This window comes from Peromyscus leucopus, chromosome 18 (assembly GCF_004664715.2).
Source record: "Peromyscus leucopus breed LL Stock chromosome 18, UCI_PerLeu_2.1, whole genome shotgun sequence".
In the NCBI taxonomy this organism is placed as follows: Eukaryota; Metazoa; Chordata; class Mammalia; order Rodentia; family Cricetidae; genus Peromyscus; species Peromyscus leucopus.
In genome coordinates this window covers 25,914,280-25,940,654 of record NC_051078.1, presented here as the reverse complement: position 1 = coordinate 25,940,654, position 26,375 = coordinate 25,914,280, and positions in this window count along the sequence as shown.

The following is a 26,375-nucleotide window of genomic DNA, read 5'->3' as shown; positions in this document are numbered from 1 at the left end:
TGAACAATGTGACTCCATTTAGTGACCCTTAGAGAATCAAACTTAAATGAGGTCATTAGCATGTGACCAGATGGCCACTGGCCTTTTAAGCAGAGGAGTTATAACAGAAAGACACAGAGGAAAGATCACAGAGTAGACTGCCAAAGTTAATGTGACATAACTTGGACAAAAGTAATCATGATTAGTCTTTTTCTCCTAGCCTTCAACATGATTAGTTTGCTCTATCTACCACAGTACTGTACTTTACCAGTATTAGCTAATTCATGACTACTGTATTATCACTACTATTTCTTTGATTTCTACTCGCATCATAAAATTCACATCGTAGATATATTTCATTAGAGGTAAATAGTCAGAGGTCTTTGAAAAGTAACTGAGAAGATAAAAGTACTATGTAACCATCTGCATTTCCATTGATTTTCAGTACTTCTTGTAGGTGGATTGTGAATGGTCATAATTCTGTTCTATCAGATGAGTTCCCTTCAGCTTCTTCTGCCATTGTGTAGGTTTCCCAGTAGCAGAATGCATGTGTTTGAGAATGTTTTCCTTGAACTGCAGGCTCTAGAGCTGTTGCTAATTACTATTATACATGAAACTTGTTTTCTAACTGCTTCAATCTCATTGTATTGAGACAATGCCTACAGCTTGTTTGTATTCTCCGGGGATTTGATGGTCTGTTATTCTTCTGATGTTTAGATGATATTATGAATTCATATTTCATGGTTTTCTCCCACATCAGGTTAAAATGTAATTGTGTGGTTTTCACCATATTTATCCATCTTGAAGTTTTCTAAACTTCTTGGATGTGTGGTATTTTGGTTCAACTTTAAAATCTATTTAAAACTTGAGCCATTAAAATTACAGTTAGAGTTGGTAAAATTTTATCATAAAACAAAGAGACATAGTTTAGTTTCCATATTGGTCTATTTTTTGGTCTAAACCCATCAATAAATGTTAGAGCATTTAAATAACATATTTTAACATTTACACACTCTTTTATCCTGTATTATGCCTTTGTTAAATCTAGCAGGTATTTGGGAAATGGACTGGCATGATATTATACTTATTCTGCTTTCAGAACAATTAATTTTTGCTTATTTTACTTTATTTGGTATAGTTACAGTTCATTTTAGTTCCCTGGTGATATTATTAAACTATTTCTCTAAAAATATTTCTTTTGAACTTTTACTTGTGTGTGTTCATAAAGTTTTTTTCTTTTTTCTTTTTCTTCTCTTTTCTTTCTTTTCTTCTTCTTCTTCTTCTTTTTCTTCTTCTTCTTCCTCTTCTTCCTCTTCCTCTTCCTCTTCCTCTTCCTCTTCCTCTTCCTCTTCCTCTTCCTCTTCCTCTTCCTCTTCCTCTTCCTCTTCCTCTTCCTCTTCTTCTTCTTCTTCTTCTTCTTCTTCTTCTTCTTCTTCTTCTTCTTCTTTTTGTCTTTTGAGACAGGATTTCTCTGTGTAGTTTTGATGCCTTTCCTGGATCTCACTCTGTAGACCAGATTGGCCTCAAACTCACAGAGATCCTCCTGCCTCTGCCTCCCGAGTGCTGGGATGAAGGCGTGTACCACCACCCGGCGAAGTTTTACTTTTTAAAATTAGTTCCACTTTTCTTACTTCCAGAATTGGTGGTAGATCCTAATTTCATAAAAGTAAAACTTAACCATTAATAACAATAACAATAATACAGATGCCAAAAAAATGTGGTGGAAGAAAAATGCTTCATTAACTGCTGCTGGATAGGAAGGCATGATTACAGCAATAAAAGTACTTACCTACCTATATTACTTTCTATATAAGAAAATTAATCTATGATATATCAAAACAATGTATTTTAGGCAATTATACTTTATTGATATTACAATTTTGATAACTTAAAATTAATAAGAGCAATTAAATGAGAATTAAATGAGAAACAGGTAAAAATAGTGATATGTGAAGATTGTGTGAATTTAAGAAATCTAGCTATATCTGTGGTACATAGAGTGTGAGGTCTTGTCTCAAACAAACAAAAACAAAAAAAACAGAAAAGAGAAAAAAATCAGAATTTATACTCTAGCTGAAAATATTTAAATATTCAAAGGACTTATGCGAGACAAATGACTTTTTAGTCAACAATGCACATACGATATTTTTAGTACAATGACATGTAAGTCATTTAACTAAATTGTAGAAAACTTAGAAAAAGCATTACCTAAATGACATATACAGGGGACTAAGAATCATAGTAAAAGTATTCAGCATCATTGAAGATTTTAAAAACCATAATAAAATGTATCTAAAAGCACCAAAAATGGTAACATAAGCACCAGCATTGGGAGCAACACAGGAAAAATTGAATGCTTATGTATTTTGATCTGTAATATAAAATTATATGTTTCCTGTCCCCACTGTCTCCTCCCAAATGGTAGCCACTTCCCAAATTTCCACATAGAGACTGAATGTTAATTACAAATGATGGGCCGATTTCAGCCCATAAATCCAGGCTTATTACTAACTTGCTCTTACAACTTAAATTCACTCATTTCTATTAATCTATATTCTGCCACTTGGCTTGTGGCTTCATCTGTTCTCCAGCATGTTCTGCTCCCTGTGTGACTCCTGACATCTCCCCCTGACTCCACCCTTCTTTCTCCCAGAGTCCTCTGTGACTGGCTGTCATGCCTATGCTTGTTGCCTGGCAACCAGCCTGTCATCTTTTTATTAACTAATGAAAGTAATACATATTCACAGTGTACAGAAGGATTATTCCACAGCACATATACATACATACATACACACATACACACACACATACATGTATATATATGATAAACAATTTGTTTCTTCAAAAAGAGTAATCATCAATCTTTACTATAACTCAGTAATTGTATCTCCTGTATTTCACCAAAACAAAGGAGTGAGTACATGTGTAATTAATTTGTATATGAATACTAGCAGTGCATTCCTCATAATATCTCAGATGATTCTATGGCTGCTCTGTCAATTCTATTTTAGAACAGAACTCAACTATTTTCACTAACTTTGTGTTTTTTAAGCATAGCCTAACTAAATTTCTATGCCATGCCCATAGAGAATTTAAATTCTATTAAAATCACCTTCCTGCACGTGTAAGTCAACTCTCAGGCATACATTTCAAGGCAACACTGAATTTACTTTTCAGTAATATCTCTATTATAGCCTTTTCTTTCTGATACTCTAGTATATAACTTATCTTTTTTATTTTTCACCAACTCAGTAGAACCTCTGTGTTCTGCCCAGACTATAGCTTTCTGCAATAAGGTCAGGATAGTCCCTAAGCAAGTTAGCTGTTTATGCTTGAGTTCTCTTTATGAGCTCCCTTCTCTCAGACTTGTAGGTTTGGACTGATGACATAAAAATGACTTCATTATATATATTTTCTGGTTTAAAATTACTTAAAGAAAGACAGCCAGTCTGGTAATAATTACTATATCATATGAGAAAGTATATTTACTTTGATGGTTAATTGTTCACATATCATTTACACTGGAATATTAAATATTTTTCAAGTTTTTAATTATGAAACAGAAAGCAAAATGTTAAGCTTCACCATGGGTGCATAATAATTATTAAGTAATTACCAATTCTTTTACCATAATCCTCTTTTTAAGATCTGTAATTTTCATCAAAAACAGTTTTGCTTTTTTTCCTTTATATTGCTAGCTTCTCTATGGCAATGTTCTTTATCTTCTTCTTCTTTTCACTCAGTGGTGTTTAAAACTACAGCTATTGATTATAACAAAAACAATCAATATTTGTTATTTATGTATCCCATGGAAAATATTAGAAAAAGAAAAACAATATCCTCTCACTTGTCTCCTTCAAAAACAAATTTGATAAAAGACATGTCTATAGTCCCTAGAACTAACAGAAATTGCATAGTTCTTTTATAAGTAGAATATTTTCTTAGTATATGTTCTAGTCAGATGTGAAAATAAAACCATCTTCATTTCTTTTGTGAAGTCAGATTCCTGAAATGAAGCCTTGCTTACAGAGATAGGCTGATTAAAACATCAAAGGTATTGAGAGACTGGATTCTTGCAGTTTCAAAACCTAATTACAATATGCTTCAGGTGATCTTTCGCCAGTTACAGAGTTACTCCTTATACCCCAACCCTAGAGCCCCATGGATATACTTAACATTCTGGCAACAGCTAAAAACCTTTGACACTTATTAACTTGGTAGAACTCTAGGATTTACTAGTCAAGAGACAAAGAATGCTATCTGATAACATCTGAGGCTCATGGCTGAGATTTCTCTACAGCACTGTAACTGCCTTCTCAATGTTTACACGACTGTATTTTCAAAATGTCTTGCTCTATAACTTCCTTTGTTTTGTTATATAAAACTTCATTAAACTGCTTCCATGTTGAATGATATAGATTAGAGGTAACCTAAATCTGTGTTTTCCTGGGCCTCAGTTACTCAAACTTTGAAAGTATAAACTCTCTCTTCTTCTTTACAAGTTGGAAGCTACGGCTTTGCATAAATAAATAGTTTGAATTTTAGTTTCTTTGTCTATTGAATACTCCTTTTCAATAGAATAATAAAATATTAAGCTATGGTAGAAGTAATAAATATTATTTCCATTACACATTACAATTTTAATAATTTCTGTTTTTCTCCTGTTTTTATTAAGAGATTTTCTGTTCACTTTATGTATCAACCACAAATTCTCCTCTCCTCTCTCCTCCCACCCCCACCCTTTCCCCTCAATCTGCCCCTCCCTGTTTCCCACCTGCTCCAAGGCAAGGTCTCTCATGGGGAGTCAGCAGAGCCTGGTAGATTCAGTTGAGGCAGTTCCAAGCCCCTCCTCCCTGCACCAAGACTGCACAAAGTGTCTCATCATAGGCACTAGGTTCCAAAAAGCTGGCTCATACACTAGGGGCAGGTTCTGGTCCCACTGCCTGGGGGCCCCCTAAACAGTTCAAGCTAACCAACTGTCTCGCTTATCCAGAGGTAATACATTTCTTTTAACATATCTAAATCTTAGTATATATTGTAGGAAATAAATTAATTCTATTATTAATGCTAAAACTTGTATATACCATTGTTTCTATGTAGAACATGGTGTGAGTCCTTAAGAAATGTTTAAGCGTTTGGGAATGTTGGACAGAGTAACAGACACTTTCAAGTTGAATGCATGAATATGACATGAGGTCATTTCAGTTGATATTAAGTACTGGATATTTGGGCAACATTAAGGGGGTGAAATAAGATATTTAGACATAAGATAAATTCATAATTCATGCTTTAATGAGAAAATATTCTTTTTATGTACAAACGAAGATGAGAAACAGTATCAACATGTTGTTTACATTTTAAATTTTATTATCATTCTTCAGTTCTGGCAAATAATAGACCATCAACATAAGGTTGCTACCTGGTAGTAGTGGGAAAAAAAGTGCTTGCAATCTTGCCGATCTGGTTCATATTCCATTTCTAATCCAAAGTATTTATGTGGGTGTGTTCAATTTTATTACCTGTAAAATGAAAAGGTATTGATTGAGACCTGCCTATGGTAACATGTAAGATGCTCAGCAAATAAAGCTTGTAGTGACTATTAGAGAAAGTGTTCCTTCCCCTGTCATGAATGAACTGAAATCTCAGACTCTTGTAGAGAGGCTCGATGTCAAAAAAATGATTTCATAAATAAAATCTACCATTCTATTTTAAAAATGAAAAGCCATAAGTTATTTTAAAAGTTACAGTGCAATACTATCTATTTAGTATAAAAAACTATCTGATTTTGAACCCAGTGTGCACAAAAAGTCAGAGCAATAGTATTAATAGGTATTCTAAAAATACATAGAATAACAGAAAACACAAGGAAAGTAATGCAATATTGATTAGTAATCAAAATTCTACATGCTGAGCAGTCAAATATCTAAGACTTTTGTAGGGAATAGCTTTCTCAGTATTTCCAGCTGTGCAAAAGAATTTAGTCAACATCTTCAGATGGGCAGCAGTCAGAATGTTCATTTTTTTAGCTTAAAGTCTTTGGAAAATGAAGCTTATGCCTCTAATGTTTTCGGGATCATTTTATTAGGATAGAGAGATTCTATCGAGTATTTAAAAGAACACATTTTCAGCTATACTATGCTGTACTTGTCCAACAAATTTACTATTATGCTTTTCACTTTTGAGTCAACTTGAATTCATTTTAATGTCTCTTCTGAAGTCCCCGATCCATGGCTTATTGAGTATGATGTTTAATTATCAGATACTTATAGCTGACTTTTTCCCTTTATTTTATTGTTTAATGTCATTTTTCAATACTCTTATTAAAGTTTCAAGATTAAATGAAAGGTCATGTACGTGAATATATGTGTATATGAGTGGGGGGATCTATTGATAGGGAACTTGTGTGTGCATAGGTGTTGAGGCCAGACAAGATCCTAAGGTGTCATCTTTAGGAATGCTGTCCATCTTCCTGAGACAAATTATCTACTTGTCCTAGAGTTCACCAGTTAGGCTAGACAACCGTCCAGTGAGCTCTTGTTTCTTTCTCCCCAGCTCTTAGATAAATGCCAATACCTGTCATTTTTTTACATGGGTTCTGGAGATCAAACTACCTTGTATTGCAGGATAAGTACTTTATTGCCATGCTGTTCCTCAAGGCCCTTAATGCCCTTATAGTCTGAGCTTCATTTCATAACAAATTTAATCTCTCCTAGGTACATAATATGTGTGTAAATGGGTGTGTAAGTGGAGGGATATTTTCTGATTTTATTGATCCACATCGTCAAATAGGCTGAATCGGTCATAAATTATGCTCAGCCTTTCCTATCATTTGTGCTTTTCCTTCTTCTTATTCAATTACTGAAAAACTAACTTTTAATTTCCCATTCACTTTTGATTTTAAATACTTCTCATTTCTTTGCTTTTTGTGATTATCTTTCTTGCAATTTTTTTCTTTTTTCATTGTTTTTATTTGATTTTTTGAGAGATTCATTGATACTGTAGTTGCATCACTTCCACACTACCCTTCCAAGTCCTTCCATGTTTTCCTACAAACTGCCACATTGCCTCTCAAATTCATGCTATAATTATTGTTCTACACACACACACACTCACACGCACATACAAACGCACAATCACTGAGGCTATTTAGTGTTATTATTTTACAAAACATTTGTCATTAGATAATCTGTCAGAGAGTTGGTCACTGAAGAGAAATTTTCTCCCTCTCTCAGCAGTTATTCATGGAGTGTAGTTCTTAATCTATGGATGGGGTCTTGTGAAATTTTCCCTATTATTCTGGCATGCCAAATGATTTTGTCATTATGTATGTCTTGTTGAGGCTAACAAATTGCTGACATTTCATACAGTCATCATCTCAGTGATGTCTAGAAGACAGTATCTCATAACAGGCATCCTGGTTCCCTACTCTTACAATCTCTCAGACTTCTCTTGTTCACTGAGATTTATATGTAGGGGTTGAATTATAGATGTATTGATTGAGGATAGGCACTCCATGGTCACTCCTTCTCTGCATTTTGACAGGTTGTTGACATTTGATAACCTGAATTTAACAGATTATCTCAGTCATAGCATCCATCTGTTGCAAAGAAGTATCTTCATTGACAAGTGGTAACAGCTACACTTACCTGTGTAATGTATAATGCATAATGATAAGTATTTAAAATATATTTTACAGGGCATGTCCAAGAGACTCCTATAACAGTAAGGGCTCTTGTCATAGCCCTTGTTTGCATCCCAGAATTAGAAAATAAACATTATTGAGGACACCATAAAGCTTGGGCACAGGACTTAGAGGATTCCAACTGCAACTCAATTGGAAATTTCAACCCTGTTGGTTAATTATTATAGTATTGAAATGTGCTATCCATGCAAGCCATTAAGGGAGAAGAGTTGTCAACAGCTGTACCCAGCTGGAAGCCCAGTAAGCACAAAAATGACCAGAGCAGTAAGATGTCCACAATGATGCAATAGTAGCATTATTACCCAGGGATACTCAATGGATGTCTAATTAGGACATAATTAAGACATTAAAGACCACTCAACATGAAGAAATACATACTTGGTATTGATAACCTACCAGTGATAAGAAGAGTCATAGACCCTACTTCTGCCATTCCCTTACATACTATTAATAGCTTCCCTCACTGAAAAATGCATTTAGGAAAGTTATATTACCTTGTTGAAATAATAGTCTTGCATAATTTAATATACTATTTCTGAGAAACTTTGTTGCCTGAATCCTCTTTTGCCAGATGTTATTAAGGCCACTGTACCTTCCTTTTGATTAGAGTTTAGATAACGTGCTCTATTCTTTCTGTATCTTTATATTCTGAATGATACTGTGTTAACAGTATGCAAGAGGATGTAGCTTTTGCTTCAATATTTATCTTTAATGGGTTATTACATTACAAGCAATGTAATCATTGGTTTTGCTTGGCTGAAGTCTCCAGCATTGGAAATTTTGCTCAAATATTTCCTCATTTTCTTTACTTTTTTTTTCAGTCAGTTTTTGCAATGTACTTTTATCTCCACTATTGACTAATTAGTTTTTAGTTGTGTTCATTTTTTTTCTAATTACTCCTTAAAACTTTTTGCAACTAACCCTCACAAAACACTGCACAATCTCATTTACTGTTCCAGAACTTTCTAAGTTTCCAATTCTCCATTATAATTTACTTTTATGAAAAAATTTCTAAATAACACACCTAATAATAATAATTTTTACATTTTTGACAATTGTTTAGGATGTATACCTATTATGGAAAATAAGATAAAAATAGCTCCTGAAACTGCAGAGAATATAATAAAAAATTCACTGAGATAAAAATTAATGGTATGGATATCCTGCAATACAATTAGGAAAATAAAAATGTTAAGAATCACCTTGTAAAGATAGCAGACATTTATAATCATGGTTATTAAACAGCTAATGGTGCTTAAGGAGAGACTGTATGCACAACTGTGGGCCTATAAGAATATATTTTTAGCTGATGACAATTTTAGGTCCATATATTATGGCTCTTTCATTGCTTACACAGTGTCTAAAATTATGCCAAACAAGATGCTCAAGACCCATTTGTTACTTATTTCTATTCCATTCTAAGAATCAACCTTTTCTCCCTGGAAACCCAGCTCATCTTCCATACAAATTCTTATACAAAACTGATTTCAGCAGAGTGATCATCAATCTTGAGCTCCCTGTGGACAACGCTTGAAAAAAATGTGCCAAACTATATTTATTTCTCTAGATATTTACATTTATATTGAAAAATCATAATTCAACATTGATCCCACCAATGTCATTCCAAAATCTGCAAGATTTACCTGCCTTCTTTCTTTGTTTGTGACACCTTTTCAAACAATGAGACCCCTGACTGAATGCATACAGTGTATTTATGTATTTGAATTAGCTACACCATCACCCCATACATAACTGATTTATTGTAATACCCTCATACAACACAGATACCATTGTCTTTATCTGAGCTCTGACATTTTTACCAGGCTTCTGGCTAAGAGTCTTATTTTCCATTATGTTACTATATTACAGTCCATTATCTATCTATCTATCTATCTATCTATCTATCTATCTATCTATCTATCTATCTGTCATCTACCTCTATCTATCTATCTGCCTACCTTTCTCTCTGTCTGTCTGTTTATAGATGTGTATACTTTATCGCTGCCCCTGGTTCCTGAGATAGTACTACTAAATCTTTTCAGATGGAAGAGTTAGAAAAATCTTTGAGATAATTCTTTGATTCTTTTGTTCTAGTTAAATTACTTTAGCAGAGCTCTTTCAGAGCCTGAGAGGGAGATTCATTGCTGACTTAACTAAGGATACGATTAAGAATTCAGAAGTGCTTTCTTTATTATTTTTCTCATTATTTTGCTACTGTGATAGGGTGTATTAGCATACCACAGAGGAAAAGTGTTAGGGTGACAACCTGTGCCCTAAGTCAGGTTTGGCCCTTGTCCTTAATAAGCCAAATAAAAGATACAAACTACAAATAGCAGCAGAAAAGGGGGATTTGATTCAGTGTGAACAGATTGAGAAGAAGGACAAGTAGATCTAAGGACTCCACACCCCTAGTCCAGAAGTGAGATGAAAGTTGAAATACTGGGCAAAGGGGATTCACATATAAACAGTCCCCTCAACAGAATTCTAGAATTCATGTGGTACAAATACTTTCATATAGCCAAATAGGAAAACACTCATATCCACAAAAGAATTTTTTTTAAAAAATTTTATGTATGATGTATAGAATTCTGGGAAATTTTTTTTGGAAGGTTTCTCTGCAAAGAGCTTTAAAATTTGAATGGATGGAAGATAAAAGGATGTCTCTTTTCTGAATGTATACAAGGTGGTCCATGAACAAATCTCTCTCTTTAGACACAATTCCCAACAATATTCTCTACAAATGGGGAAAACATTTTAGGAGAACATTTGATCTGCTAGTTCTATGTGCCACACAAGTTTTCAGCACTAAGAATTTTTCACTTTAAAACTTACTTGTTTATTTGGAAAAGGGTGGTTTCTCTCCTTGCAGAAATCAACAAAATTGGTAGTTGTTACATGCTTTTGAATTTGGGGAATATAAGGTATTCATGATGTATCCATTCAAGCTGGCAAATGGGGAATTGAACTTTTCTCCTTGATTCATTTTATTTGGAAAATATACTCCTAAGTTATCAAAGAGCAGAGGTGAATGATTTGGAAAAAAATGGAATAAGAAAATGTATCATGGAATAAAAAAAAATTAATCCCAGCACTTGAGAAACTAAAGAAGGAGGGTTACCATGAGTTCTGAGCTACGCTGGACTGCAGATCAACCATCTGACCTATGAGGGTTGCATAGCAAACACATTTCTTCGACTAGAGATCTCTGGAAATAATTAAATAAAAATAAATTACATCAAGAAATTAAAGTCAACTAATAGGGTGTGTGGTCCATAGAAAGTTGCATTTGTTTATGTTGAGAATCTGCTTCAAATGGTTACAGAGTCTAGGAATCCAGACTCTTTGGGGGCAGAACACAATCAGAAGCCAGAGAAAAGACACAACACTGAAGGTGATGTCCAAAACAAGCTCTGTGCACGACTCATCAGGGCAGATGTTGAAGGGAGTATGCACATATCATGCTGAGGTTGATACAACAAGAAGACAGATGTTGTTCCTGAACTGTGAAGACAGAAAGCTACATCATTCAGGAGGGCAGCTGTTTCAGGAAGTATGCACATAGCATGCTGCAGAATTCAGGAGGGCAGATGTAGCAAGGAATCTGTACATAGTGTGCTATGGAATTCAGGAGGGCAGGTGCTCATTGCAGTTGAAGTGTGGAAGATAGAAAACTCCACAATTCAGCAGTGCAGATGACGCAGGGGAATCTGAAGAAGTGTGTTCTGCAGATCTCCTCCTCAGGAGGATGTCCTGAGCCTTTTCACTGAATTCATTTCCTCGCTGATAGATGAGACCAACCCCCACTATGGAGGGCAGAGCAATCTGCTTCACTTATGCCCCAAACCTTCACAAGCTGATGTCACAGAACTATGAAGAATAAACCATCGCTCAGTCAAACTGATGGATAAAATTAACTGCCACTGATGGAAATGTGGTGATATGTAATATACAATAAAAAATACATGGAATTTCTTTATTTGAAAAAAATCTATTTGAAGGAATATAAGATTAAAAGAAATTGATAGCAAGGCAGTGTCTCCTTTCTGGAAGCTGTGTACACCAGTATAAAAGAAAAAAACTACATTCTAGAATAGTGAAAATGATCATTATATTCCCACCAAGTTTATTTCAATATTATCATAAAACTATAAAGCTTTTACTATGAAACAAAATTTTTACATATACTAACAAACTGAACCATTACAATTAATTTACTGCCAAGATTTGATATTTATTTATTATCACCGTTAATGTAAAGCCAGTAAATCATGGAAGTCATCTTCATGTTGATTAAGGCAGCGAACAAGTTTCATACCCATAAGTGAATCCAGAGAATGCAGTTTTGATATCAGTGCCCTAACGCTACCGTCTGGTTATCTTAATCTTTAAAACTGATACTTTTCAATTTGAATCTTCTCATGTGATGTTGAGTTAGCGCCATTTCCTGTTATCCTGTAGGAGGATTTATGAATTGTAGTCAAGATAATTCTGTCTTGTTTTCTAATGCATCAAGTTAGAGCTACTACCACACTGGAATACAATAATTGAGATAGAGGGGCCAACAGAATGCTTTGCACAAAATATAATACAGCAATTTATTTATTATATCTTTTCCCAGACATTACTTTAAACCAGCTCAGAGTGAGTAATTTTGGTTTATTTTCTGTCACATAGACTTCTTAATTTCTGCTGCTTGCCAGTGCGGACGATCCGAGTGGACTGTTAGCAAAAAGCTGTGTTTCAGTGCCCAAGTCACCCTCTGCTCAAGGTGTCCACAACTCCTTAATTATTTCTTATATCTTTAGCTTGTTTATTCTTCTACTTGAGTCAATGCAGGTATTACAACATACATACATCCTTCTAGTTCAAGAAAAGTGTGTTTGCTTTATTGTTTTATTATTTTTGCTACTAGGAAATAAAGATTTTTATGGTCAAACACAGGCAAGTGATTTGTTTGTTTGTTTCTTCTGCAACTGTAAACTGCTTGCCACAGACACTCGCCGATTGATAAACACACATGCAGACATCTCATCTAACTCAAATGGAAGTGGAAAGTCATCAGAAATACAAGGTTCTTTTCACCATGAGCCAGCGTCCTGCTGCTGAGTCTTTTCACTCCTCATAGAATTTCTATCTTATTTTCTTCCATACATGCCTCTTTGCTTTATGTTTTGAGTGTCAAGAGTTAAATAGGAGCAAGCTAAGATTTTTGGTATCTACATTCTAATATAGAAAAATGATAAATCCGAATTTCCCATTTCAAATTGAAGCTTCAGAAGTCATAGTTAAAGCAGCAGCCCCCATCTTCTTTCAACTTAACCTTAAAAAAGTTATATACTCTAAGTGTTATGTCAATTATATTTCTTTTCATGTGCACCTTCTCATGCTTTCAACAATTTTTCAGACTTTATAGGGTTTAAGTATCAAGTAACCAGACTTTAATCTTATTCTCCCATGAGTTATTTGCCACTAATAATGTTTAATTTTTAAACTTCTAAATACCTTCAAATATTTTACCTGAAGAAAATGTAGCTTTTCCTCTTTTAAAAATGTCAAATTCTATAGAAAAAAAGTAGCCAGAAAGCCTTTCAAGAAAACATGCTAAAATCCATGCTTCTTGATGAATTTTAGTCAATTCAATATGGAATCCTAAGAAACTTGACTTGTCATCACACACAACATGCTGTCCAAGGGACTCCTTCAGTGACATTATCTTTGATTTCTCTCTACTTTATAATCACATGCTTACAATATTATGCATGCATACAAACAAAATCTAAATCTAAAAGAAAAATAAATATTTGTGACATTAAACATTATTTATTATGCATTAATTATTATATTAAAATACCATGTGTAAGCAGTTCTGAGATGGCTATTGAATCTGACTATTGTGCCTTCAGCCTGGAATGAGAACAGTGCTATCTCTGGGTATTTTCCAGCATAGCTAATTTTACTGCTTGTGGTAGCTGAGCATCAACATGCTTGTGGTCATTCAACGCTCTAGCTACCATCACTTGAATAACTGGGTAGAAGAGATTAATTTGAAACAAGGAGATGATAGTGTCCTAAAACATGTATTTTTCTTTTTATGCAGCCAGTAATCTTATTAGTCAATAACAGTGTTTGTGATGCCATTCATTTGAAAATTGGCTTCAGCAAGACTTCCAATGACAGAAATAATTAATCTCTTACAGAAGCCACAGACTACTACACATTTCTGGATCCTTTTTTAGTATATGTGCTGCTGAAGCAAGCACCATTTCTGGATCCTTAATTTATCTCTTTCAAAATATTATCTGGAAATTTGAGTTAGAAAAAGAAAGAATAGTCTAGAAATAAATGATTGTATGAAAATTGAATATATATATTTGAGCACAAAAGTTTGGCAACAAATTCAAATTTCAATTTGTGATAATGAAAAACTGAAAATCAAAAATATGTGCTCTCTACAAGACTCTCTATTATTAGGAAGGCCATATTGCTCATCCTGTCCTTATTACAAATTTCATTTGTTTCTAAAATAAGAACTATTTATACAGCAGCTACAACTTAACAATTAGTAAACAAGATAGAATGAAATTATTTAAAGTTTATGCTTAAAATTTAGCCCTTTTTACTTTATGTAATAGAAATTTTATAAAGAGTGAAACTTTAAAGTTTTAAAATTAGAAAATTTGTTGTGAATTTTCTGAACTTCCTCAACACCAGCATATGTCTGTGAGCTGTTATTTTCATTACATAATATCTAGAGTTCTCTTAATGAGAATTCGGTTTTATAAAGGTAATTAAGTGGATAGGAAGTATTAGTGCTGGAGTGAGATCCAAATGTTATGAGGAAAAGTCAACAGGTACTATAATCCAAGCTTGGAGAGGTACTAACTAAATGGACTCAGGGAATTTGCATCTGCAGTTATGATTGCATAACCATCTATAGATCCCATTTGCATAAAAATTATTCTCTAGAATGTACTCAAAATATGCACTGTTCTCACATTGAAATAAAATTATGAGAAGTGTTTTTCCATGTAATATGGGAGGCACTATATGTTCCCATTATTCAGTCTTCAAATTAGAGAAAATGTCTGGATGACAGTTGTTCAGTGTAAGTCTATTCAAAGGAGGAGAAAAACAAAAAGAATTAAAAGGTTGTCTGTGATGCATGTATCCTTTCTTTTAGATTGCATAAATAATGAGAAAAGAGTTATTAGAATAGTAAGTGTGTGTGTGTGTGTGTGTGTGTGTGTGTGTGTGTGTGTCTCCTTATTCCTCTGACTGCTATGATTGGGAAAGCTAAAAAGACTGAAGTAGTGTTGATAGTAAAATGAAAAATGATAAAGGAAAGAATTCAATGAAATAGAAGTTATTCCAGCAAAATATACTGTAAGAAAAAATTTTGTTTCAACAAAACCAGAAGAAAGATGAGAATAACTTATCTTCGTTTTGTGTATTTAACCTCTACCATCAGTGAACAATTGAACAAGCAGGAATGGCAGCAGATAGCTCAAAAAAAAGGAACCAATAACAATAACACAAGCTACACAATGGGCAAGAGAATGAGTTAAGACTGTCTGGGGGATTGGAACAATCTATTGAGAGACTAGCCCCCAAACTGAGCTCTATAATCTGGTCTATGAAGAAGTAAAATATTTTACTTGGATTGTTGAAGTTAGCCACAGAGAGGGTATTATCTTTCTGGAATTATGCTTTGCCTGAACAATAAGCTATTGGAAAAGACAAAAAAAAGTGAAATGAGTAATATTGTATTACTTCTTTTCCACATCCTCTATGATTTTATTGTGTCCTTATAATTGGTTTTTACTTTTTTAGTGTATCAGTGTAGTCTGGGTGTATTATATTTAGCCTCTCAGGTTGGCAGTAATTTTGAATATTTAGACTAGATGTTGAGCCAAGCCATTATTCCAAGTTTCCCATAAATTCAAGATTCTACATTACAGAATATAAGGAAAATGTGATCTACATTAATGTAGACTATTCCATACCTAATTTTCAAATTAAGAGTCAAATGATACTTTTAATAAGCACTCTGTCAAATTCAGCTTAACTCAATTGTCTTGCATGGGATAATTATGAAATTGCTCTAGCAGTTTACGGAATTTGTGGTATTAACTTTGTCCCTTGGGTTTGGTAATTAAAACAAATATATTCATTGCATTTCCTATGAAACATACATAAATATTACATGTACTCAGAATCTCATGTAAATTTTGTAAAAACAATGTCTCTATAATGACCATTCAAGGTGACAAAGAAATTGCTATCTGCCCAGCAATCTCTAGTGTGGTCATGTCCAATCTGATTGTATTAATTCAGGAGTAACTAGTCTGCCAATTTTGTGATAATCAGCCTTCCAACTTTATTATAGTTTTACCATCAAATATGTATGTATACAGCATCCCACTAATATTGTATATTTCACCTTTTATACTTATTACATTCTTAGTTTTATTCATGGTTTTGCAAATTACATTTCTATTTCCTAAAATAATTAATTCATTGTGACTGATGTGATTAATCCAAATTATATCATTTATTTTATTTTTTGTTTAATTTTCATGAAAATTCATACTTCAACTATGAATTTATATGTGGTTGCTGTGAATGAATTGTATGCTTGCTAATTCATTGTATGGTCAGATTACAATTTCTCTATCCTACTGCCAATAAGAATTTGATTGCTTGAGATCTTTATTAGCAGTAACAATACTAGCAGGAAGTTGTTTTTGTTTATTCTGATGCTTGTTTGTGAAATTTTGATGAAACTCTTCACCTACAGATGGAAGTGGTCGATCATTGATACAATGCATCTCAGACTGTTAAAGTCAGGTAGTTTTCCAAAGTCTATAATACTACCAGATGGCTTTCAAGTCAATATTCTACGATGTGAGCAATATTTAAATTTTCAGCCTCTTTGATTTCATGCCAGTCTGTTCTGTTACAGTGTTCAATTGCATTTTCTTGATTGGCAATGTGTCTAATCGTCATTTCTTATCATTCAGTTTTGAATTTTATCTTCTTCATTTAAAATACAATTTTCAGATTATAACTTGTGAAGTAAACAGAGTTGTCACATGACCTTCATGACATTGGTCCTTATTGTCCATGCCTTAAGTTTCCTGGTATACATTTGACAACTGAGAATTTCTTGTCAGTACAATAGTATAAAAAGGGGATAAACTTTATTTGGATTTTTAACATTCTTGAATAATGTCATTTTTTCTGTTTAATTATCCAAATCTAATTCTTAACATAACTGTTGTGCTTTCAGAAGAAATCTGGATTTTAAGATTTCAGGAAATAAGCCCCTAGAAGTAAAGCTGTTCCTGAAAGGAAATCACACAAATATTTTCTGATGTTAGCCGAAATCTTCTGTCCTTACCAGACACTGAAAATTAGTATATTAGATGTCCCATGTCTAATTCCATATAACATAATCATTAGTTCCAGCTAAAACTGAAGGAAGAAGGAACTAAACTCTACTTGCTAGAGACACAAATACTAGAGTATTTGTGAATCCAATGGAATAATTCACAGGGATTGTTGCTGGAGGGCTTCTCTCCAGGTTCCCCAAGGCCCGCAGTCCCACAATCCACTTATAAAATAATCACTCAGACGCTTATATCACTTATAAACTGTATGGCCATGGCAGGCTTCTTGCTAGCTGTTCTTTTATCTTAAATTAACCCATTTTTATAAATCTATACCTTGCCACGTGGCTGGTGGCTTACCAGAGTCTTTACATGTTGCTTCTCCTGGCGGTGGCTGCAGTGTCTCCCTCCTCAGCCTTCCACTTCCCAGAATTCTCCTCTCTCCTTCTCCCACCTACTTCCTGCCTAGCAACCCACTTCCTGCCTGGTCACTGGCCATCAGTGTTTTATTTATATAGAGCAATATCCACAGCACTTCCCCTTTTTTTCTTTTTTTAAAAAGGAAGGTTTTAACTTTAACATGGTAAAATTACATATAACAAAACAATTACCGAGCAAGAATTATAGTTACAATATTAAAGAAGATGTCCTATCTATCTTATATTTGTGAGTTTAAGGTTTTATATCTAACTTATCTTTTTATCATAACTGAGGAAATTACAACTATCTAGTTTTCAACCACATCAAAGACCTGAGAAGGAACATAATGGTACCTGAGAAATGGTAGATGGATGCAAGCAACTTTCGGGAATCTTGCAAAAGTAGACCAAGACAGCTGGCAGCCTGGACAGTCACCTAATGTTTCTCAGCATTGTTGGTGCATTTAAATTGGCTACAGGCCTGGAGTATCTGACAGACCATTTTTAGAAGCAGGAATTCTGAGAGACCATCTTACCCTGTCTTGGCAGAGTACAGTGGTCACTTTCCTTGTGTCCTGTTTGTCCAGAAAGGACAGCATTATATTTGTACTGTCAGCCATCAAGGCAAGGGCAGTTCTTTGCCCAGTAGGCCATTTTGTGCCAAAAAGACAAACTTCCAAATGGAAATGTCTTAGAAGCCCAACATTCTCTCAGGATCAATTGGTGCAGCCAGGAGCAATTGTGTCTCACGTCAACAGAATTTTAAGTTATTTAAATGCCATATTCTCTAGGTCTATGAAGTATTTGAAGATTACCTATCTATCTGAAATATATCTATGTATACCTAGAAGACTTAACTAACATGGCTACAGATATGATTATCATAGATGACTAATTATTAATCTATTTTTTAATTATCCATTATAATTTTAAATGAGTTACATAAACATAATACCTCAAACAAGAATAGAAACAAGAACAAGAAAAGAACAGCTTGCTAGCTGTTCTTTTATCTTAAATTAACCCATTTTTATAAATCTATACCTTGCCACGTGGCTGGTGGCTTACCAGAGTCTTTACAGTATAACAAAATTAACTTCAAGTTTGTTTCAATAAACTAAAATTTATACTAATGTAAAACATTTTAAACATAAACTAAAATCTATACCAATGTAAAGCATTTTAAACAAGTTGTTCTTTAAAAGTAGGTTCATTAATCTACCCTTTTATTTTATCTTATCATCTCCATATCATCCTATATATCTATATCATATCCCCCTTTTTTTTTAGAAAGAGATCACATTTATAATCAACCTGTTGTAAATAAAAATATTGGTTTTTCTCTGTCCCACACCAGAGGGCTCTTCTGATTTGGGACACAAGAATCTCTTAACCTATTTTTTTTTTTTTTTAAGCAAAATGTCTGGGTTTAGAGGGGGAGTGAGCCAATTCCACCTCTAAAGCCAGCTTGGTATATTTGGGAATTTGGGCGTAGCATCTCTTACTACTTCCTGCTGCAGGGGGGGCGCTGTATCTTATGGGGACGCAAAGAAAATTTTAGGCCTATGGGGTAGTCCGTGAGGCTGTATTGTGGGAGCCAGTTGCCTTGAAACCGCTCTGGATGTTGGATCATCTGGGCCATGGTGTCATCGGAGACCTTTCAGGGGGTCTTGGCTGGTGAAACCTGATGTATCTTAATCTGGAACAAATCCACAGCCTCTGGCTTTCTGTGGAAACAAAAGCAGAACCTCTTTCCAAAGCAACATATCCTTAAATCCAAATTTTGAAGTCAAGGTACCTTTAAAATATACATTTTGGCATAACTCAACAGCTTTTGCAATCAAATGTTTTTCTTCAGTTACGAATATCAAAGACAACATAATCCAGATTCTCTGTGTGGTAGCCATCTTTATGTGGTTTATGTTTTATATTACCTTGAGCCTATTGCTTTAAACTGCACCATTCTAAGAGTGAAACGGCGCTGTGGCTGCTGGCTCCGCCCACTTCAGCTTTCCAACATGGCAGTGGTACATTTTCTGCCAGCTCTGGGAGTCATCAAGTCTCAGAAATAGTGGGTCTAAGCTTTTATCAAAGCAGCGTGTAGCCCAGAAACCTCTTTTTTAAAAAAAAAAAAAAAAAAAATACTAGTAAAGACTAAATCTACCACAGAGCTTAATGTGTCGCTGGCAGACACCTCATTTCTGCCATACTGCTGGTCAAACGCACACGCCAGGAACCTGCCAGTGTTCAAACCCGCGTTTTGCGGCATCTAGCTGCCCATATGAGACAAGAAGCAGGAACCTGGTTTTGGCTCTGTTTAAAATTGGTTATTAAATATTCTCAGGTTTAAGGTGGAAACTCGAGCCGTTGGGCGCCATTTGTTGCTGGAGGGCTTCTCTCCAGGTTCCCCAAGGCCCGCAGTCCCACAATCCACTTATAAAATAATCACTCAGACGCTTATATCACTTATAAACTGTATGGCCGTGGCAGGCTTCTTGCTAGCTGTTCTTTTATCTTAAATTAACCCATTTTTATAAATCTATACCTTGCCACGTGGCTGGTGGCTTACCAGAGTCTTTATATGTTGCTTCTCCTGGCGGTGGCTGCAGTGTCTCCCTCCTCAGCCTTCCGCTTCCCAGAATTCTCCTCTCTCCTTGTCCCACCTACTTCCTGCCTAGCAACCCACTTCCTGCCTGGTCACTGGCCATCAGTGTTTTATTTATATAGAGCAATATCCACAGCAAGGGATCAAGAGCAATAGCAACAATAAAAGGTTTAAGTTGTGGTTCGTTAAAGCTCAACCATTATTCTTCATATTCATTCTGTAGCTCTTCTTTTTTTGAGATTATACTTTAACTATAACATTTCTCCCTTATCTTTTCTCTTTCCAGACCCTCCCATACGCACCTCCCTGCTCTTTTTGATTGTCTATTTTTTTATTTTATTTTTTACTAATTGTTATTGCATGCACACACTCACATGTGTCATGGTTTGAACAAGAATAGCCTCCATAGGCTCATATATTTGAATGCTTAGGAAATGGCACTATTCGAAAAGATTAGAAGGTGTGTTCCCTGTTGGAGTAGGTATGGCTTTATTTTAGGAAACTGTCGCTGAGTGTTGGCTCTGGAGGTTCAAAAGCTCAAGCCAGGACCAGTGTCTCTTTCTTCCGGCTGTTTGCAGATCCAGATATAGAAATCTTAGCTTGCCTGGCGGTGGTGGTGCACGCCTTTAAACCCAGCACTCAGGAAGCAGACACAAGTGGATCTCTGTGAGTTTGGGGTCAGCCTGGTCTACAGAGTGAGATCCAAGACAGGCTCCAAAGCTACACAGAGAAAACCTGTCTCGAAAAACCAAAACAAAACAAAAAAAAACAAAAAATCTCAGCTTCTTGTCCAGCACCATGCCTATTTCTGTGCCATTGTGCTTCCCGACATGCTGATAATGTACTAAACCTCTGAAACTGTAGGCAAGCCCCAGTTATATGTTCCTTTATAAGAGTTGTGGTCGTGGAGTTTCTTCAGAGCAATAGAACATTGACTAAGATAATATGTATATGCCAGTTTATTCCCAAATATAACCTGTTAAGTCAGTATAATGCTATCTCTATGTATATTTTCAGGACTGACCATTTGACACTACACAACTAATCGGTGTGCTCTTTCCTAGGGTAAACTACCTCTCTCTTTCCCAGCTTTCTTTGGGTGCTTATAGTTCTTTGTGTATGGTTGATATCCTGTGGACCTTTTCCCCATTCAGTTTGACATATTCATTGGTGTCACCGCTGTTCGGCTCACATTTGGGTGGTTGTGTTGGAAAGACTTTAAGGGGCAGAACCTCAGAAATTACTAAAAGACAATCTCACAGCAATTTTCCTGATCCTCTGACTCTTACAGTCTTTCCACCACTCTTCTGCAGTATTCCCTTAGCCTTAAATGCAGACATATTGTGTAGATGTATCTATTGTGACTGGGCTATATCACTCTGCATTCTGTTTGGTTATAGTTTTCTGCCTGTAGTGGTTTCTGGACGGTAGCCATTATTACCACCTTTTCAGCTTTTAGCTTTCCAGCTATGTTTTTATTCTTGCTATATCCCTTGGGATTATAATAAAGATGGAAATTCTTTCTTTTATTTTTATGTGTTTAGGCATGTATCAATATATGCTCAGATATGTATGTTATTTTGAATGGCCTCTGATATTCTATACAAGTTCTTTTTTTTTTTTTTTTTTTTTTTTTCGAGACAGGGTTTCTCTGCATAGCTTTGCGCCTTTCCTGGGGCTCACTTGGTAGCCCAGGCTGGCCTCGAACTCACAGAGATCCACCTGGCTCTGCCTCCCGAGTGCTGGGATTAAAGGCGTGCGCCACCACCGCCCGGCTTCTATACAAGTTCTTACTGAGATAATTCTGGGCATAACCATTGGTAACTCTTTGTGGGAACTATGTCCCTGACCTGCCCTCCATCCTTCACTCTCTGTTTTGACTTATGTCTACCATTCTTCCTCTTTCTCTAGTCAGATGATCCTCCCTATTTTGCCATTTCCCTTATTGCCATCACAGAATCATATATTCCTCTGAAAATGCTGACTTCCTTTACCAGGCAATGATATTTAGAAAAAGGATTCTTAAGATCTGATATGCTTGCCACTTCTGGGGTACTTCAGTACCTTTCATGCAGAGGTCATGCTGAGGGTATTGTGATAAACATGTGATCTTCAATCTGCAACATTTTCTATACGCAATTACCCACATGCATAGAGCTAAAATCAAGGTCACACCAATTTCAAATAAAAGTCTTTAATTTGTTTTACAAAGAAAAACTCTGAGACTGAAAAAGCAACTCAGATGCAGATAACAGAAAAAGAAACTTTTAACAATATTTCAATCCCCAAATTGCTCACTAAAACTGCAGTCCTATAACAACCAGAAAAAAATGAACCAGTACAATATTTGTAAACAAAAATATTGCAGACAACAAATATTTTATGCAAAACTGCAAGGTTTACATTCAGGAGCATCAGTTTCAGCAAACATTCATTAACACTATTATAGTTGAGCCTTCGAGTCGGGGGATAAAGTATGTCTCTACTCTTTCAACCTTGATTTCTTCCGTGTTATAGCAAGAGCAAAAACAGATGTTGGGTTGAATTAAAAACATAAGTTTTTGGTACATTAAATGTCTACTGATTCTCAGCATTGTACATAATTATATTTGTATGAACATTCTGACAGTAGCATTTGGCAGACTTTTGTAAAATTAAAAGTATATTTAAGAACAACTCAGTTTCCTGTGTATGATTCCCTTCTGAGGTAGGGAGATAATTATAAACTCCTGGCAAACCAAAGTTAGGTTTAATTTTATAATCATTTTAACACAAATCCAGAGGCACCACTCAATTTTTCCCCTCTACTTTACTTAGTAAATTTACTATTTTGATAAAAGGATGCTATTGAGATTTGAATTAAAAGTGCTCACTAATTTTAGATTAAGTAATATTTATTAAAAGTTAATTAATCCTGGAATGCCTGGAAAATGTAGAGAAAAGTGATCACTTCCATAATATAGCATCATTGATTCATATTTTATTTTAGTGTTAGGTAATATACAGAGTTTTAGTTTTTGGTTCCTGGGGTATTAATCTTTAATATCATTTTCTTCCTCTTAAAATGGTCAGTATTATAGACACTGAAAATGAATGTTTAAATAAAATCAAATACCTAGACCAGAACCATGCAGGCTCCCTAGTTGTCCTAGGTATTTCTTTTTTTTTTTTTTATTAAACATTACTTTTTCAATGGCTATTATACTGACCAGTTTAAGAGGCACTCTGCATATATGTTATAGTTGTGTAGCTTGTTCCTCTTGTGGGACTCCTAACAGCAGGACCAGGGGCTGCCTCAGACTCTTTTACTAGCATTTGGAACCCTACTCCTCATACTGGGTCACCATGTCCAGCCTTAATGCATGGAGAGGTGCTTAGTCTTACTGAAACTTGATATGCTGTGTTTTATTGATACACATGGGAAACCTGCCCTTTCATGGATAGAGACTGAAGAAGGAACTGGGGGGGTAGGAGGGGGTAGGGGTAGGGGTAGAGGTGCAGGAGAGGAACTGGGAGGGGAGGATGGGGGTGAGGCTGTGCCGGGATGTAAAATAAATAGACGAATAAATAAAATAGAATACTTAACATGCAAATTCGTGTAGTTAGCAAATAATTCACTCACAAAATGGAGAGTAAACATACACAAGAGAGCAAGAAAGAGAGAGAGAGTCATATACCACAAAGAAAAAAATAAAAATAAGAATAAGAAAAGGAGAAGTTTATACAAACTAATTTGCCAGAAGAAAAAAAGCATAGTGGCTTGGGGAATAAAGAATGAACAGCAACGATGATCGTAGCTTCATACAGTCTTAAGATTAGTGAAAAAGTCAGGCTCTCAGTATAATTATTTTTAAGGTACTAAGTAAACAATGAATAAAAAATAAATTTTTCAATAAATGAGAAAGAGTTCTTCCACCAGACTCTCTATGGAATCCATGCTCATAATTTTAAAATTTAAAAAAAAATTTCCATGTAAGTATAAATTTTCCCAGGCTATCAGTATACATTTTACATTTTGTTACTGACAAGGTCACCCTATGAAGCCCTGGCTGGCCTGAAACTTGCTAAGTGGACCAGACTGGCTTCGAATTAACAGAAGTTTCCTTGTCTCTGCCTCCTAAGGGCTGGGATCAAAAGTGTATGCCACAATACTCTATGATAAGGAAAGCTTTAACACCTCATAGGGGCAATCTTCCATAGAGTGTGGGTATTTCAATGCTCCTTTCTAACTCAGGGAAGTCACTAGTAATTCTAAAACCTTGCGTCCTGTCTTTTCTAGCATGCCATAGAATTAAATCTTGACATTCCTACACAGCCATTGGGTTGTGGCCAAGTCCCTTCTTCATCAGCAATTTTAAGCAGTTAAACTTGCCTCTGACTGGATGTGGTTTCTTGTACTTTTCCTATTTCGAACTTGAAATTTTGCAGTTTCTAGGATCTTTAACTTCATGTATTTCACCAATTTGGTGGAAAATGTTAGTTTTCTATTTTTATTTGTTTTTTTTCTAACTTTTATGATTCAAGCTTGCTATTTTGCTTTCCTTATTTCTTGAAGAAAAATTATCATTACATCTTTAAGGCTTTTTTTTTTTTGTATTTTCTATAATCTAACATGTAAAACTCTGTCTGGATTCTAGTGATTTTCTTAAATTTTCTAAGTTAAAAGTTTTCATTGTTCAGATTTTTGTTTTGTTTAGTTTTTTTTTTTTTTGTTTTTGTTTTGTTTTGTTTTGTTTTTCGAGACAGATTTTCTCTGTGTAGCCCTGGCTGTCCTGGAACTTGCTCTGTAGACCAGGCTGTCCTTGAACTCACAGAGATCCATCTGCCTCTGCCTCCTGAGTGCTGGGATTAAAGGTGTGCATCACCACCACCCAGCTTGTTTTGTTTAGTTTTCATATTAAATTTTTAATGTTCTATTTTTATTTTATGTTCTTTGATGTTTTACCTGTGAGTGTTTTTATTTGAGGGTATCATACTTTGGAACTGGAGTTACAGACTATAGTGAGCAGCCATGTGGGTGCTGGGAATCGAACTTGGGTCCTCTGGAAGGACAGCCAATGCTCTTCAGCATCTCTCCAGCCACCACCACCGCCCTTGTTTGGTTCTTTTATTCTAGGTGTGGAATAATACTGGATTGTATCTTAGTTATATTTAAGGTTATGACATAAGTTTTTTGTTCTTGTTTAAGACAAAGGGTGTTTATCTGTAGGGAACACATTTTTTTTTTTTCTGACCTCACACTGCACTCAACGACTAGTTAAAACAGCCTCCTTCTTAACGCCATTTCCTGCTTCTTGTGTAACTGCACACAGCATGTCATTTACTCAGAATATTAAATTGATGTGTTTTTCATTTTGTTGTTTGTAAGTCTGTTCCTCAACCCCTGGTAAGTTCCGGGGCTGATTGTGGCTGCGCTGAATGACGGTGTGTCCAAGAAACCATCAGCAAATTGAAGGAGCTGCTTTCGGGACTCCTATGACACTGTCCACAATGTGCAGCGTCCCTAGTTTTGCTCCTGTGTTCTACTCTGCTGCATCCCCCATGACAGTGCCCTGATTTTACAGCCAAATAACCGGCTAAAAGACAGAGAAAATTCAACAGTGAAGCTTTGTCCCATGTCCATGGGAGGACTAGTTCTGTGCTCGCAGTTTTTGAATTTATGGGAACTGAGTCCTCACTGCTATGTCACTTCTACGGTGGCCATCATTACCAAGCAATTACCAAGGGTGGTGTTAAGAAAACACAAAATTGCAGCAAGCAGAAAGGACTACGAAACTCTTCAACTTCAACTTCCTTCCTCCAAGAATTCGCAAGAGAAAAAGGATGTACATTTGTCTCAGTTTTTCTTCTCTATACTTCTGGCTAAGGTTGCTGTTAACTCTAAGCCATATAATGCTAGTTCAAAAAAACTTGAACTCTCTGCCCTAGGTCAATGATATTTCAAAGTCTGTTCTTCTCCATTTGGCCTACTGCTATATGAAATATTCTAGTAAATAGACATTTTTATAACTTTACCCTTTTAAAATTTTATGCGTATGAGTGTTTTGTCTATATGGGGCTTTGTGCATTATGATGTGCATTGCCCATGGAGACCAGAATAGGGTACTAGATACCTTAATACTGGAACAAAAGATGGCTGAAAGACACCATGAGGGTATAGGTAATCAAACCTGGATCGACAAAAAAGCAGTCAAAGCTCTTAACAATTCAGCCATGTCTTTAGCTCTGGAAATAAATATATTATAAACACAACATTGTGGATGTTTGCATTCATATAAGCA